Consider the following 12,659-nt stretch of genomic DNA (forward strand, 5'->3'; position numbering starts at 1 on the left):
AAACTACAGCCCCATTCTGAGACAACACTGAAGGACAGTTTTGGCAGGAAGTCCTCACAATGGGCAGAACTTCAGGCAGTAGATCTGATTGTGTTTTGTGGTTGGTAGGAAAAATTGGCAGATTCATGGGCTGAAGACAATGGTTTAGATGAATGGTTAGGAACCTTAAAAGAAGAAATTGAAAAAAGACTTCCATGGAAGAAATATGTAGATAGACCTCTCTGAATGAGCAAAAGATATAAAGATATTTGTGCCCCGTGTAAATGTTCATCAAAAATGACATTAAACTGATGCCTCAACTCGGATCAACAACCATCTACAGAACAAGTATTTAAACTCCACATTATTCATCTCCCAGCTTTGGTTGAGCTGATGCTAACTTAGCCTCCAATATCTTGCCTTTTGCTTTAGACTTCTCTGTGTACACTTTGCTTTGGCAAAAGCTCCTCAGTATTTCACACTCATTTTCTGTTTTGTCTCATGTCTTCTCTTTGCTCAGCTTTTCATGCAGTCAGAAGCCACAGTGACACTTTGTCTTTTCCAGCTGGCATATGAATTTACATTCTCTCTTGCTTTTTGTGACATCTTTTTAATTTTGAGTAAGACCACTACAGAGGCAAAGAGACTATCTCCACTGTTGTGGATGTTATCTTATGGTATTATATACCTGACTCTCTTCAGGAATGGGCATTATACCACCTTCTTTTAATGGCTATCTCCAGAATTTGAAGGGTAATTAGTTCACCTGATTACAAATTGCCTCACTGGCACTGGTTAGTTTAAGATATCTCATAGCTAATAAGGAGTCCTTCCCATACATCCTATTTTAAATCTGGAACCAGGAGAAGTCTCTGTTGTTCCTGTGATCTTTGTGTAGCATGTCTCCATCTACAACTTTCACAACTCATAGCTTATTTTTGAACCTTGTGTTTCTCAGTCTTGTAAGAATCATCTTTAACAACTTCAGGCCAGTTAGTTTATTAGTTGATATTCCTTTATATATAACAGGGGAGTGTATTTTAAAATATACTAAAGTTAGTTAGTTAAACTGGTTAATTTAAGATATCTCATAGCTAATAAGACTTTTCTGAGCTGGTATTCTTTTGTTCACCAAAACTGTTGTTTTTGTCCTTGCTATATATAGTGACTGTAGAGTGACTCTCCATGGGCACTATGTCCCCTCACGTTTATTATTCAAAGGGACTGTGAACAATACTATGATCCTGTTCTTTCCTATGTCACCTATCCTGTTATTATTTTTGAACTTGCTATGTTTTAAACATAGTGATACAAAAACTACTCCCTTTTACTTTTTAACATCAGGCCTATGCTACACTTAAAATACTATGCATGATGTATATACACAATGGAATATTAATCAACTATAAAAAGTATTACTTTATAACTTTTGCCAGCAAATGGATGGATCTGGAGACTATCATCCTAATTGAAATAAGTCAATCCCCCCCAAAAATCAAACATTGAATGTGAATGCATGCTGATGCTAACACACAACAATGGGGAGGAAAGAATAGAAGTTTAGTAGATTAGACAAAAGGGAATGAAGAGAAGTGAGGGAGGATAGGAATAGGAAAGACAGTGGAATGAATCAGAGATAAATTTCCTTTGTTCATATATGAATACATCACCAGTGAAACTTCACATCATATACAACCACAAGAATGGGATGCTAATTAGAGTAAGTTATGCTCAATGTATGTATAATATGTCAAAATACACTCCCTTGTCACATATATCTACAAAGAAGAAGAAAAGAATATAAAGTAATTGGCATAAAGTTGTTAAAGATATATCTTACAAGGCTGAGAAACACAAGGTTCAACAAATAAGCTATGGGTTGTGAAACTTGTAGACAGAGGCATGCTGCACAAAGATCACAGGAACCTCTTCTGCTGCTTCCAGATTTAAAATAGGATCTATGGGAAGGACACTTTCATATATTTATCTCTTGGATGCCAGCTCTACTGAGGAATGCCTATGGTATTGACAGTCTCTTGCCTCTTTTGTTTTACATTTGGGAAATCAACTGTTGATATCTGCCATCACCCGCTTGGAGTGCATCCTGAGAAAGTGGGACTATTTTGGCCCAAACACCCTTACGAAGAATAGATTAATTTTCTTTTGTAATGTTGCATGGCCTCAATGTGAATTAGGAGAGAGAGAAATGTCCCATCAATGGGAATCTAAACTATGAATCTCTTTTCCAACTAGATTCATTTTTCAAAAGGGAAGGGAAATGGTGAAAAGTGTCCTATGTATAAGCTTTTTGCCTCTCATTCTCAAAACAGCAGCTTTCCTTGCTTATTAGCTGCCTGCCTGATATCCGACAGCAACGTAAGCTGCATGAGCAAGGGCTCAATGAGTTTGAGACCAGAAATGGAAAAAAAGTTGCACTGTTAAATTCAAGACTGTTTTCTCCTTTCTTGTACCCTGGAATTCTGCTCTTTCAGTCAGTTTCTCCCTAAATGGTTTTCTCTTGTCTCCAAATGTACACAGGAAATAAAAATAAAAAGATCCCATATGTACAAGTTTTCTTTTTCTTGAAAACCTTTTCATGAGGACTTCATGGGCTCTCACATTTTCTAAATGTTAAAGTTGGGTTGATTCTAGTCAAATCAAAAAGTGCACTCTTGTTCTGATAAAAGTGTTCCATGTGCTTTAATACTAGAATAATTCGAGCTATGCCATCTTTTTTCCATTCTTTGTCTTTTTCTATGCTTAAGGTTTTTCTGTGAATTCACCTTTGGTCCTGCACCAGTTTCTAGCCTTCTATTTTTCTTTCTGCTGTTTTTATTCGGAGGTTATTCAAGGGTTAACTCTCAAATATAATGGAAAAGGAATGACATCTTATCCTTTGAAGAGTTCTAAGCAGGTAGAAAAATCAATGGCCTGCCCCCACAGAGTGGGCAGCTCAACCTTAGATTTCAGCATGCACCATGGCTGGCAGATTTTACTCTACATATTCCCAACTGTACGGGACCTTCCTATGTCTAAGTCATACTGCAGCTCTGTTTTAATTTCTAAAGGGTTAAATCTAGCAGTCTGTACAATAAACATCTGCAGCTCTTTTGTCTCCTATCTGTGGGAGTCTAATACTTGGATAAAAGTTATAAAGTCTTTTTTCCTGGTGATTTTTATGTCTATGTGTGCACACTTGTGTGTTGTATGTTATGTCTATATATATGCTTTTGTCTATATATCATGTACATAATACCAAAATTGGCATATAAATAAATTAGTTGCTCATAGATAAGGAAGGAAGAACCCAAATGCCTTTTAGATAAAGATGGGCCAACTGACACCCCCCCCATCATGGTAATGAGTAAAACCCAGGGGATTTTACCTACCAGAACTGAGGCTTCTGTAGTGCAGGGAGGCCAGAGACAGCTTGTATCTGCAGGCCTCATGGTTGCAGAAGGGTTCAAGGTGCTTGGATAGCACAGTATCAAGGATATCCCAGAAGAAGGAAGCAGCACAGCAATTCAAAATTGTGAACAGTAAGAGACCAGGGGCAGGCTGTCCAACTGACTCATTTTCCCAGTCAGCAGAGGGGAACAGAGCTTACTCTTCATACTCACAGGCATTAAGAGTTCTCTTGGGCCAAGTGTCTCTCTATCCCAGTCAGAGGGTCAGTACCCCAGTAATCTAGATCAGCCTAGGTATAGGTTCAGTACCACAGATGACCCATGGGACCCATGGTTGTAGGCAATCACCAGGTGCTTGATTGCACCACTCCAGGGAAGACCCAGCAGAGGGGAGCCCGCACTGGTTATTAACAACCATGGGCAATGGGAACTCCGACACAGGAAAGCCAAATGACTCTATATTACAGTCACAGGGATGGTATCCTAGCAATTTACAACAGTCAGGAGGGAGGCTTCTGCACCACATACCACCCACAGAAACACACCATCACAGGTTCCACACTTTCATACAGTTACAAAGCTCTATGCCACTTTAAAGAAGGCCTTTAGGAGGAACTGGGTGTCCATTGCCATAAGCAATGTGACAATCCTGAACCCACATTCTGTGCTCCTGGACCCAGTAGAAATAACAAACAGACAACAAAACAACCCTGCAGTCATGCAGCCTCAGGTCCCTGGACTGATGAAAATGAACTGGATGTTGGGAAATCAATAGCAACCAGGGATTGCTGTGCTCAACACCTCTAGGAAGAACAAAACATGAAGAGTAATAGGCATCTTCCAAAGTTCCCAAATCTTGAAGAAAGAAGACTCAAAGTATTTTCTCCCCATTGGCATGAATTATTATGAATGGGTGTATTGCCACCTTGGGATATATATGTATATATATGTCACTCTTCATTTTGATTTCAAGTTGTTCCCCTAGTTATTGATCCTGAACTCTCAACCATTTAATTACATTTGTTCCAAGCTTTCAGAGAATTAATTAATTTTCAGAGAATTAATTTTTTTCAGAAAAAAATTAATCATTTTTTTCCAAGCCCAGACTTACACTTACTCTTCTTAGTCCTTCTTTATCCTCTTACCTTACCTGCAATTGGCTTAAATACCAATTTTTCTCTCATCCAATTTTCTCCCCTATATAATGTAGTAGTAACTTTACTAGATTTAATAACCAATCTATCAAACTATTATTGAACATTCCTATAATAATATACCTGTGTTAGAGACTGTAGAGAACATTTTCAAGTCTTTGTTTTCCTTAAGGTTGATAAATATGTGGCTTTGCTCTGTTTAGTGTCTTCTCTCAAAGTGATAATTCTTTAGTGTCTTCTCTCAAAGAGGTGCTGATACTGAAAACAGCAGAAGTCACAAGATAAGTGAAAGTGTCAACATCTGGATGTTTATCCAGCCTGGGGCTCTTATGGGATAGAAACTCTAAATAGTCCCTTGCATACAAGTGGAGATTATAATCATACTGGCAGATGGGGGACATAAGCAATACAAAAAAGGAAAGGAACAAACAACCCCAAACAGTAAATACTTCAACAAATGATTACACTGATACTGCAATAGAGAAAATGGTTGAGAAATCATTTAGAAAGTTTACAATTAAAATATTCAGTGAGCTAAAAGAAGATGTAAAGCATGAATTTCAAAAATACAGAAAGTGGAATATCGTGTGTGTGTGTGTGTGTGTGTGTGTGTGTGTGTGTGTGTTGTCAACAAATATATATTTCTCACAATTCTGGAAGATGAGGAGTCCAAATGAGGTTGTGCACATTCTGTGTCTGGTGAGGGTCTATTTCCTTGTTCATAGTTGTGACTTCTCACTGTGATTTCACATGACAGAGGGAACTAGCAAGATCCTGTGGTCTCTTTTATAAAGGCACTAAGCCCAATTATGAAGGTTGTGCTCTCAATTCCTGATCATCTCCACAGGCCCTAATATGGTCACCGTGGATGTTAGAATTAATCTTTTGAATTTGGAGAGGACATAGGCAACCATTCGTACACCCCAAAAATCGCTTGGATATTTCTACTGCTCCTTTGCTAATGTATTAGTCTAAGGCTTCCATATCAGAATAGTACAGACTGGGTTGCTTAAACAGAAGATATTAAATCTGGGCATGGTGGCACACACCTGTAATCCTAGCAGCTCAGGAGAATCATGAGTTCAAAGCCAGCCTCAGCAATTTAGTGAGAATGTTTCAAAATAAAATGTAAGAGGCGCTGGGCATGTGTCACCGGGGTTAAGAGCTCCTGGATTCAATCTGCAGTATCACAAACAAAAACAAAAACCCAAAACAGACATTTAATTCTAAAAGTTCTATAAAGTGCAATTCCATGATGAACAGGCTGGCAAAATTTCTGGTGAGGGCCCTTTTCCAGGCTTCCAGACAGCCACCTGCCTGCTATGTCCTCACCTGGCTTCTTCTGGAAGACATTTTAATACATGAAATGCTTTATGCTGTAATACTTTGATTCTTGACTTGGTGAACCTGAAAACCCTGGCCTATTCTCAAAAGCCTTTCTCCTCTCAGGATGTCTGAATGTTCCATGTATTAATCTGGCTAGGGCTTTCATGGAAGCTTATGTATGACAAAATTAGGTCAAATGTCAGATGGTCAGCATGGAATTTTGGAAGACAACTTTGTTCTATAGGAGCTCTGTGGCACAGCCAGTGACTGACCCATTGGAGTAGCAGGGCTGAAGAGATCTTGGTAGAGAACTCACCAGTGGAGTTCTGAAAGAAATGTGTACTGGATTGAATGGGGTCCTGCCAAACTTTGTGTCCCTCCAAGGGCCTCAGAATGTGACCTTAATTGTTGCAAATAGAATTTGCAAGATGAGTTCCTACCAGAATAGAGTAGGCCCTAATCCAATAATGCTGTGCTTTATTAAAGGGAGAAGAGACTCAGACACACAGGAAGGCACAGAAAGATGATTCAGAGCCACTTGGTTAAGAGTTAGCAATTCTGAAAAAGGAACCAAAAAGGACTCTTGGAAATGAAAGACACACACAAAAAATCAAATTAGAATTTGATGGAAAGCATTATCAATAGATTAGGACACTTTGATGAATAGCTCAAAGGTCTCAAAGTATAATATCCTAAAAATAAAGTTGACAATAAATAAAAGATGTTAAGAGGCCATGACAAGAATATTCTAAAATCTGGAATAATATTCAGAGACCAAAGGTAAGAATTATTGGTATAGAAGAAGGCAATAAAACATAAACTAAAGAAATGCACAACATTTTAAATAAAATACTATAAAATTTTCCAAACCTTAGGTTAAGATGAAAATTCAAACACGACAGGCATTTAGAGTAATGAACAGGCAAGATCAAAATTATTCCCTGCAAAACACATTATAATTAAAATATCTAGTATACATAAGAAGGAGAGAATTTCAAAAGCCATAAGAGAAAATGGAAGGTCACATTGAGAAGTAAATCAATTTGGACCACAACAGATTTCTCAACCCAGACTCTAAAAGTAAAGTGGTTTCTGAATTATTTCTGGTGCCAACCAAGATTACTTTATTAAGCAAAACTGTACTTCAGCATTTAAGATGAAATAAAACATTCCATGAGAAACAGAAATGAAAAGAATTTATAAACACTACTACAAAATATACTCAAATAAATATTTTATGCAGAAAAATGAATAAATAAAAATGAAAACAGCATAGGAATGAATCATACTATAATATGCAATTAATGAGAATTATCTGAAGTAAGCATTAGAAATAAATTAAAATGGCAGGAAAAAAACCCATCTCTCTACAATAATATTAAATGTATATGTTCTAAACTCTCCAATCAAAAAACATAGGTGGGCAAATTAGATTAGAAAACAAGGTCAATCATATGTGGTTTACAAGATACTCACCTTATAGGCAAAGACATCCATAGGCTGTAGATGAATAAATTGAAAATGATACACCATGCAAGTTGAAACTTAATGTAAGCAGGGGTAGCTACTATCAGACAAAGTAGACTTCCTGCCAAAACTAGTCATAAGAGGCATGTAAGGCCACTTCACACTGATTAAGGAAATCACCCAACAACAAGATATGATGATTGTAACTACAGGGTAAAACATCAATGTCTATGTACATAAAAAAAAACTCACTCGACATAAAGAATCAAATAGACACCAATGCAATAATACTGAGTGATTTTAACACCTCTCTCACCACTAGATAGGTCATCCAGACATAAACCCTTCTGAACTTAAAAATCTGTCCATCAAATGAACTTAACAGACATCTATGGAATATTTTATCTATTGAAAATTGAATTTGTTCTCTTCTTAGCAGCATAGGGAACTTTTTCAAAATTGATTATATTGGAGGGCACAAAGCAAGTTTTAGAAAATACACACACACACACAAATACTAGAGATAAGTCCTCCAAAGCTATCAGATTCTAAGAATAAAATTGCAAATTAACACCAATATAAAATACAGAAACTGAAACATTTTAAAACCTCAAAATTGAATAATACACTTTTGAATGAGGAATCACAAAAGAAATCAGGGTTGAAATAAAAAAAACTTTCAGACACAAATGACAATTTGTGTCATTGTCCCACTGTCTGGGACAAAAAGAGCAAAGTTTATAGCACTGTGTTTTTACATTAAAAAATAGAAATATCCAAAATAAATAATCTAACATTACACCTCAAAGCCCTAGAAAATGAAGAAAAAACTAATTACAAAAAAATCAGGTGAAGACAAGAAGTAATTAAGATCAGAGCCAAAATTGATAAAAACTGAGGACAAAAAAGCACTACAAAGATTCAATGCAACAAAGAGTTGGCTCTTTGAAAAGGTAAGTTTGATAAACACTTAGCCAAAATAACCAAGAAAGAAAGAAAATACAGAAGCAAAATTGGAGGTGAAATAAAGGGGATATCTCTGTGGACATTTCTGTAAAGGAACATTAGAAACTACTTTGAAAATTTCTATCCAATAAACTAGAAAATCTAGAATATATTGACAAATTTCTGGACATATGACTTACTCAAAATGAACAATGATGATATAGAAAACTTAAATGGACCAACATCAAGCAATGGAATTGCCTCAGCAATGTTATGCCTTCCAACAAAGAAAAGTTTAGGTTAGAAATATTGGTAAGTTTGTGAGATCAGGATCAAAGTGACTGAGGACAAACTCATGACTCTATTAAAGACTTTAAAAAAATATATATTTTTTAATTATAGTTAAACACAATAAATTTATTATTATTATTATTATTATTATTATTATTATTATTATTATTATTTACTCTCTTTGTTTGTTTATATGTGGTGCTGAGGATTGAACCCAGGCCCTTACACACACCAGGAAGTGCTCTACAACTGAGCCACAACTCCAGCCCTCAGAGACTTTTGTAATAGTTATTGGAGGCATGCCAGTGTAAGAATACTTCCTTCATAATCTCTCAGCATTATTTACTTTTGGTAGGGCTGACACAGATACACATCTCAAATTACATTAAAAGAATCATTGTCTTTCCTTTTAAACATCCACATGTTAAGTAGTAGCTAGCAAAAATCAGTGAAATGTATGGCACTCCCACAAGTGTTATTTAAATTACTTCAGAGTCCATCTCATTCCCTGTCTTTCCCACCCCCTATCCCTCCCTTCACCTCCCCCTTCCTTTGCCTTATCTAAAGTTTCACCCTTCCGCCAAAGCCCGCCCCCTGCATCCCCATTATGGATCAGCATCCTCTTTCAGAGAAAACATTTGGCATTTGTTTTGGAACATATTCTCCAACTCCATCCATTTACATGCAAAAGGCATAATTTTATTCTCTTTTAATGGTGAGTAATATTCCGTTGTGTGTGTATACCACAGTTTCTTTATGGGTTCATTTACTGAAGGGCATCTAGGTTGGTTCCACAATTTAGCTATTGTGAATTGTGCTGCTATAAATATTGATGTGGATGTGTTACTATAGTATACTGATTTTAACTCCTTTGGGTATAAACCCAGGAGTGGGATAACTTGGTCATATGGTGGTTCCATTCCAAGTTTCCTAAGCAATCTCCATACTGCTTTCCAGATTGGTGTTGCAATGGGCAAAGAGCGACATCTGCAGTTGAGGGGAGAGATAAAGAATGTCTATGCGCTAATGTCCTTTCCAATGATTTATTCACTCAAAATCACTCAATACAATTTCACTGTATAGGTTCTTAATCAAGAAATGACAATCCTTAATGCTAGGCACTGCAATAGACATGATCAATTTAAAGCAAACAATTTTAAGTTAATTCTAAATACTGCAAACACACCTAATCTATTAGACCAATTACAGACATTCCCTCTGCATGCTAAGTTTAAGTGCTAGATTTAAGGTCTTAAGTTAGGTCTCAGTCCAGCAGATGCACAATCACTTAGACTGCAGGGACTGGATCAGGAACTGATGGAGGCTACTCTTGGTGTGGAGCTGATGGCTGGCTCAGGAGATGGTTATAAGGAGATGTTGCCATCCTTACCAGGGTCAAGAGGCTGCTGTAAGTTGAGAGTGGTGAGGATGATGCAGAGGATCAGGCAGATGAGGAGGAGAGTTGGATGTCAGTCTGGGTTCTCATCAGGCTCTCAGGCTTGTGTGCATAAAAGTGTCAGCAGACCTGAATGTCTGTTTATTTGCTCCATCGTTTATACTAAATTTTGGGAGCTTCTGCTCACCCTTCAGGCTCCTATCAGCTGTTACTAGGTTTCTTAGTGACATCTTACATCTTAGTGTCAGGACATATGGTTTGGTGGTTTTGTCCTAATCTTTCATTAAGGCAAAGGCAAATGACAGTGACTTCCCTATGAGTTTTATCAGGGTTGTGAAAATGATTTCTATTATCAGGCTATGCCTGATGACAATATTGAAGGGCTCTGTAGGCTTGCCTGGTGGGACTGCAGTGTTATTTTAAAAGGAAGTTTTAAAATGGAGTTGCTTAGGCTAATTCCATCCTTACAATTGGCTTCACCAATTTGCAGTCCCTCCCACAATATATGAGTGTGCCTTTCTTCCCACATCCTTGCCAACACTAATTGTTGTTTGTATTCTTAATAGCTGTCATGGTTCTGATTTTCCTTTCTCTAATTGCTAGAAATGTTGAACATTTTTTTCAAATTCTTTATATATCCTAGAGATTAGTGCTCTATTTGATGTGAGTGTGGTAAAAATTTGCTCCCCATTCACCTCCCTAATTCTTTCTTTTGCTTAGAAGAAGCTTTTTATGAAGACAAGAATGTGTGAGTCTTTGTGTGCAATGATGGTCATAAAAATAGTGCTGTATATATGTACTATGAATTGAAGTGCATTCTGCTGTCATACATAACAAATTAGAATAAACAAATAAATTTTTAAAAAATTACTAGAGAGTACTCATTAAATTCCCTCAAAGTGAATGGGAAAACAAATTTGGGAAAGAAAATTTTCTATGGAAAATAAACAGAAGCAAAAGAGCTATTTGGGGAAATACACCAAAAGAAAAAGATTGAGACTATCTCTTGACAAGGTCCATCAAGGTTGGTGTGAGTTAGGGATTATGACTATAGATGTCTCCCTTTGTCTGAAAAGGAGTATTCCTTTAATAGTGCAGGTGTACTAAGGTAACTTCTGATCAGCTACTGACACCAATGCCCACTTTAACATGGTGTTTACTTGTAGATGAAGATCCTTGAATAGAATGGCCACTATTACAGTTCTAGGGACCTTTGTTCTCCTGTTCTCTTCCCCTTATCTTTCTTCTTCCTGCTTACATGACTAGGTCCAGGAGATGTTCAGGTGGGATGGCCAAAGATGAGAAGCAGATGGGGGTGTGTGGATGAAGCAGTCAAGGACACATGAACAACTTTTATAACTCCCTGGAGGGAGGGACAATTCTGGGACAGATCAACTTAGCAACAGTTTGGAGCAGGGACAGGTTACCTTGATAAGAGGGGAGGAAGGGCTCTGAACTCATTTCAATGCCTCTGGGGCAGTCTCTATCTTCCCAGACTCACTCAAATTGGCCTCCTTGACCCAACCTTACTCAATTTACCTGTCTATACTGACTGCCTTTTAATTTTGGCTTCAGTGTCCTCACAACACAGAAAGGAGGCAGTGAAGGTCACAATTGACTTAAAACATCATTATCTGGATATTCACCCAATCCAGGGCTCTTAAGAGAAAAAAGTGCACAAACTAAAAAGATTGCTTTTTATTGCTTAAAAGAATAATTGAAAGCTATGCCAATAGATGCATAGACAAAAAATAATGTTAAAAGGGAACAAACAATCCCAAACAGTCCATAAAGCTTCAACAAGTGATTTCATTAACCCCACAGTGGAGTGGAGGAAATCCCAGAGAAGAAATTTAGAAAGTTAATAATTAAATTGTTCTATGAGTTTTAAAAAATATGTAGAAAGTTAAATCACAAAACAAAATATTGGTAGAAGAAAATGTAGGTCCAACCCTTCAGCATTTTGTCACAGAAAATGACTTCCTTAACAGAAGTCTCCTAAAGTATAAAAAATAAAATATAAGAAATCAATAAGTGGGAGGGCATTAAATTAAAAAGATTCTTTATAGTAAAGGAAACAATTAAGAGTGTTACGAGAGAGCTCAATGAATGGCAAAATATTTTATCCACATGCTCTGCATGGCATTAAAATTCAGGATATAAAAGAACTCAAAAAACATAACACCAAACCCCCACCCCAAAAGAAAACAACAACAATAATAGGAAACACAACAAAAACAAATAACCCAATCAATAAATGGGAAAAGAACTAATCAGACAGTTCTGAAATGAAGAAATACAAATGATCAATAAATATATGCAAAATGTTCAATATCTTTAGCAATTAAAGAAATACAAATTAAAAGTATATAGACATTTCATCTCACTGCAGTCAGAATGGCAATTACCAAGAATACAGATAACAATAAATATTGGTGAAGATGTGGGGGAAAGATACACTGATACATTGTTAGTGGGACTGCAAAATCACTCTGGTAAGCAGAATGAAAATTCATTGAAAAACTTGGAATTGAATCAGCATATGACCCAGCTATCCCACTCTTCAGATATGTTAGAAAGATCTAAAGTCAGCATACTACATTGACAGGGCCATATCAATGTTTATAGCAACACCATTTACAATAGCCAACCTAGTTATCCTTCAACAGATGAGTGGATAAATAAAATGTGGTA

Source organism: Ictidomys tridecemlineatus, chromosome 1 (genome assembly GCF_052094955.1).
Source record: "Ictidomys tridecemlineatus isolate mIctTri1 chromosome 1, mIctTri1.hap1, whole genome shotgun sequence".
NCBI lineage: Eukaryota > Metazoa > Chordata > Mammalia > Rodentia > Sciuridae > Ictidomys > Ictidomys tridecemlineatus.